Here is a 6,000-nt window from a genome sequence, read left to right as displayed (position 1 = left end):
CGTGTTAAAGAAATATGAATAATTATAAGTTATATATGACTCAACACCCCTGCTTATTATAAACACTCATTTAAAATGATAGACTTTCAACCAGAGTCACCTGGTGAGTGTGTAAATACGTTGACAGTCCAAACCGCTGGAACTCTTTTTATGACTCACATTCATCGCACATATCCCAGTAAGTGGTATCACACTGATGCCAGGTGCACGAGCCCCTAAAGGAGAAGTGAACAACCACAATGATGACTTATTTTTGGGTCGTATTAACAGCGTTTTTCTATCCATTCTTGAAAACCTGGAGATTTCAAATCAAAGAGTGTATCTGCTGAGTCCTCCCATCAGACTCTATTCCCTTTGAGACGCTCAACGCACAGTTCAAATCTCTCCTTACTGAGGGCATAAAACAACAAGCACACTATTCATTTGTGAACATATCTGCAGCTCTTCTCTCTACACACTGACATTTTCTCATACAAGCTTTTCCCAATTATCCCACCGTGCTGAAACACGCTAATTTAATAGAACAGAAAAATCGATGCAGTATTATACTCCTTGGGATTCTTTCTTCTTCTTCTTCTTCTTCTTCTTCTTCTTTATTATTTTAAACAGACACCAGCATGTTGACGTGAGTGCAACATATCTTTTAAGCAAGGAATGACACTTACACTTTTGCAGGAGTGTGTAGAAAAAATCTATATTTTATTCTAAAAATGGAAAAAGAATCGTAAACAAATCAAATACTACAATATCAAACACACGTGTCTAATTAACGCACGAGTCAAATTGCAAGTCGGGACGGCTAATATTTAGGTTTTGATGGGAGGTAGATGTACGTATACGGCCAACGAGAGCTGTGCATCATGGAAAATATTGATTTTTCAGTGGCCTGAGAACGACAGACACACACTCACTCACTCACTACCCCCCCCCTCCTCCTCCCCTCTCTCCTCTTTATTCCATTAATCTCTCGGAGCAGTGTAAGATACTGGAGGGTTAGTGTAACATCGTGCAGCTCTAATATATTCCAGCCCTCACTTTGCCTGTGGCATCCATATGTTTAATTCCACTACAAATGTTTTGACAGCAAATGAAACTCGTTTCTTTCTCCTTTAAAAAACTGTTCTTTTCTCTTACCTTCTCTCTCTGCTGCATCTAGAGGGCTTCTCTCTCTCTCTCCCGTGTGTGTGTGTGTGTGTGTGTGTGTGTGTGTGTGTGTTTAAAAAAAAAAAAGAAAGAAGCACAGTGATGCTTTATTTAATTGCTTGTGGACCACCTGGAGTTTCAACATTTCCCCTGGCTGATTTCAGACTCCCTCAGGTCAACTATACATTTGAAGAGAAGAGACAGATGAAATATCCCATTTGCAATGCTAAACTGGTATAATGTTGCATGGATTGCGTTTTAAATTGTGTTGTTTATTTGTCTTTTTATCAAAAAGAAAACGCTTGCTTAAAATTTTTAATAAAGACGGATCGGGATATCTTCTGAATGTGAGGCTTTTTATTGGTGCAACACATAATCCTTCAGCCTCACACACACACACACACACAAAGGTAAAGTGTACTTAAAGGCATCTACGCAAACACAGGCACAGGACCTGCAGGTGTGTGTAGGACAATTGAAACCATCGACAACACTTCCCACTCTGTATTAGTCGCACACACACACATCAGGATCGTGTAGGGAGGGCAGATGTGTCGACCAGGAAGGAAGGAGGCTTATGAGGTCAGAGAAAGAGGAGGAGAGAGGATAGTGGACTAGTGAGAGTGAGAGAAAGCAAGATTTGTGTGTGTGTGTGTGTGTGTGTGTGTGTGTGTGTGTGTGTGTGTGTGTGTGTGTGTGTGTGTGTGTGTGTGTGTGTGTGTGTGTGTGTGAAGCAGGCCGGGGTAGCAGTGGGTTTCAAACGTGTGCTTCCGGTGCAGGATAGCCCATTCATCATTCTCACATGGTGGGTTTACTTTGCCAGTGATAGAGAAAGGGGTGAGGAGCAGCCCTACAGGGAGAATTAATGTGTGTGTGTGTGTGTGTGTGTTGGAGGAGGGGCACGTCAATTGAGAATGGGACCGATGGCCAAACCAGATGTGAAGGTGTGCTGCATTTGCCAGAATGTGTGTGTGTGTGTGTGTGTGTTTATGTGGCGGGGTGTGTCACAGGGTCAGATTTACTCCCCCCTTTCCTCCCTCGTAGCTGACATACACGTCACATGCCACCTCTCCCTCACTCCTTCCCTTTCTCCCCCATCCTCACCTACATAAAATCAGGCAAAAAACATACACACACGCAGCTGAGCGTCCGCCTCGCTACATTCCACACACACACACACACACACACACACACACACACACACAGAAGAGGCTTCACTTTAAGTTAAAGGTGTCTTGTTTAGAGATGACATCACACTACATTGTGTGTGGGTTCAGCGTGAGGTCAGGTGACATAACAGATGATCCCGTCATGGTCTCAAACAAACAGCTGCTGCCATGACAACAACTAAATATGCAAGAGGCTGTCCTGAGAAAGAGAAGAGGAGGAGGCGGAGGAGGTCAAAGGCTGGGTGGAGGAGGACAGATGAGGAGTCACATCCTCCGTCAGGGTAAACTTCAACCACCGTTAGGGACTTCACACCTCCTCTCCGCCTCTCTGCAGATTTTTCTCTGCTCAATCTGGAATCAGCTCAACTGGAACGCCCGGTTGCTTTTTTGGAAGGTCTGCTGACCTCTGACCAGCAGGATCAGCTGGTTCTGTGTTATGGGAAGAGGAAGAGTCTTCTAGGATGAGCCACAGCCTCCCCTACTGGACACATACCAAACCACACCCGATCCTGAATCATCTGAATCTGATTAACTGAACCAATTAAAAGGAGAATCCGTATGATTAAAAGTCAGCAGAGGAGGTGACATTTGATGGAGAGTGTTTTTTATTCTTTAAGGGGAAACAGGGTGAGAGAGGGGACACTGAGGCGAGGTCGCAGCGGTAACTGGGAATTGGGAACACCTGTGGGAATCTGGGATTCGTCATATCGTAGACATGCGTGGATAATACACTGATATAGTGCAAACATGCGCGCGGGGTCTCTCTTTCTTCCTTTTTCTTACAAACACACACACACACACATACACACTCGCTCTTTCCTCTGACCTTGTTTGGGGTCACACAGAGGGGGACTTAAATGAGTTTCAAATGTTCACATTATTTATTATTGGGTATCATCTCACTGTACAAATCCCTTACAGATGTTCGCCTCTGGTCCATGTGTGGGTGTGTTGCTTGTTGTGCACTGTGTGCATGGATAGGAAATGCTAGCTAAGAGCACATAATACTCTTAAAAAGGAGGTCGGGTATGTTAGTGATTGGGGGGGGGGGGGGGGTACGGAGGTCAGTGTGCGTTCAGTGATGCTGCATCTTTGTGTGCGTGTGTCAGTAGGAGGTGAGGCTCTCTGAGTGACAGGAGAAATTAGGGTTGATATTTATGTGGCAGCGTATTTGTTTTTAAATGCAAGAGGCTCAGAGCCCCCCCCTAACTAAAAAGCACCAAGAAGCAGGGCAAGAGGGGGCGTCCGTCACCGTACTGTCAGCAGACACGCAGGCGGCTCCGTCTTGTGATCGGCCCCTTGTGAGTTTCATTTGAGAGAGAAACTGCTTCTCGTTCTTGCAAAAAAGGGGAAAACAAGCACGGTGCAAAGAGCAGGGTGATCAGTCACGCACCGGATGCTGTTTCACAAGGTAAAGAGTCTGATGAGTGTGTGAGAAGTGAGAAACTTCACAGCTATGATGAAGAAACGAAGAAATGACGCAGATTAACACAGTGAAAAGTAAAAACTGTCACATTTTGTTGTGGATTCCTGAACATTAAAGCAGCTGTGACAGGACTTCTCTTAAGTGTATGAGCTATCTCTATAATATTGCATCTCAATGTGTTATAGTGTCCGGATACATAGTCACTGAGATGATGGAAGTTTTAGTGACCATGCTGGAATTTAAATTAATTCCAGCATTAAAAAAAAAAAAACATTTATATTTAAATTAAACTACATATCAGCCACAAATTAAATAAAAATATTTCTGAATTTACACACCATCTTTCATTTAAATGCATCAGACTTTTTCCGGAAAATACAACTGAACAAGATAAGAAAACAAATATTAAAATTGTAATAAATATATACTCAGACAATTTTACAGACTTGTTTTGGTGTCTGGTTGCATTAGAGGAATTTACGGTCATGAAATTAATATTTCTAAAATCCTGGCCACAGTCCAGATAAAGTCACCAGCAGGCAGTGAAAATCATGTGTCCCAACATTTTAAGTTTCCAGATACGCCGAAGGATTAAAGGGCTGAGAAGAATTGCTTTCTTCTTTGGCCAATAAAAACCCACAGAAATCCTTTGGATTATCTCAAAAAGAGACAAAACAAGGCGGCTATTCTTAGTAAAGATAGCATTCATTCAGCTGGACGCGCAGTACATGTATTCAAAGCACAATGATAGAAAACTTTAAAAATTATCATTAGTTTTCTAAGAATTGTTACCAATTTAGAATTAATTCTCTCAAATTTGGTGTGTGAAATGAGTGGATTTAATAAAAACCCCTCTTCAAATAACTTTCTGTCGCTTTTAGGATTAGTTGGACATAAGGACACACAAGAGAAAAGCTCTACATAAACAAATAAGAACTGATTTGGTCATTATGGGAAGATTTGCAAACTGCAGAGTGCCTAAAGATCTTTCTGATGAGCTGCAGTTTGTCGGAGGTCTGGTAGCAATGAAACTCTCTGTAAAGGTCAGCAGTGAACTCAGAGGAGCGCCGTTGGTCGCCAGGCTCGCCTCAGGACAGAGGGTCAGCTTTGTCGCAGCCTGCATAAGACTGCTGACCTTTCTGATGTCGGAGCAGGGGTCTGTGTGTGTGTGGATTTAGTGTGTATGTGTGCGTGAGCGTGGGCCTGGAGGCAGGTCATGTATAAATGTGCCCACATGTTGAGAAGGGGATACATATCTCTCTGCCTCTGCATCGGGATTTTTGTTCTGTGGGTGGTTTGGATATCAGCAAATAAATAAAGAACGCACACATATATAGAGGAGGAGGGGACTTTGGTGCTTTGTAAAACACCTCGGGTTTCTGTTTTTGGCCCGCACACTAGAGAGTCCTTGGCAGACGCTAAATGGACGGAAAGTAAATAAAAGTGGCCATTATGTGTGGGCTCCAGTAAATAGCTGCTCTCTTGTCTCTCTGTGCTTCAAAAAGAGGGGCGGAAGATGCGATCACGAGGAAAGCCCGTGTCTTTTCTTCTCCAGCCACTATAGAGGGGGTCTGGCTCTCCTCCTCTGCCTCCCCCCCCCCTTTTTCCCCCCACTCCTCTCCTCTCCTCTCCCCCCTTTTCAGCTTTCTCTTTCTGCTTCCTGTTTCTCGCTCTCCAGTTCACTTTTTGTCATTCCTCTCCTCTTCGTCCTTCTCCTCTCGCTGTCCTCGCTTTGCCCGCCCAGGGTTTCTCAAACATGCAGGAAGGGAGAGATCAATGGTGTCCTCGGAGAGGGAATTACACAGCTGAATTTCGATGAGAACAGAAGAAAAGGAGGAGGAAGGGAGAACAAGTAGAGGCGTGGAAGGCATGTGAAAAGGGAGAGAGGGAAGAAGGATAGTATATCCTTCAAGAAAAAAAAAAGGGAGGAATGTGGAAAACTTTGTGAAAGACTGAATGAGTGAGTGAGTGGAGCCTTGTGAGACTTTAACATCTAAAATTAAAAGCCTTGAAGGTGTGTGTGGGTGGGTGTGTGTTTATATGAGCGTTGCTGGACCGAGATAACATCCATAACTGTGAACATTGGCCCATAATTTGTGCTGATAAGTGAATGCTGGTGTCTTATTTGCTGGGATTGAAGAGATATTTCCTGTTTATTAGGAGGAATGTGCTGTGTTTGCATACACACACACACACACACACACACTAGACACACACACACACACACACACACACCACAAGTGGTAAGAGAGATGAGAAAAA

This window comes from Cottoperca gobio, chromosome 19 (genome assembly GCF_900634415.1).
Source record: "Cottoperca gobio chromosome 19, fCotGob3.1, whole genome shotgun sequence".
Lineage (NCBI taxonomy): Eukaryota > Metazoa > Chordata > Actinopteri > Perciformes > Bovichtidae > Cottoperca > Cottoperca gobio.
The sequence above is the reverse complement of the archived record's forward strand: the minus strand, read 5'-3'. Positions refer to the sequence as shown.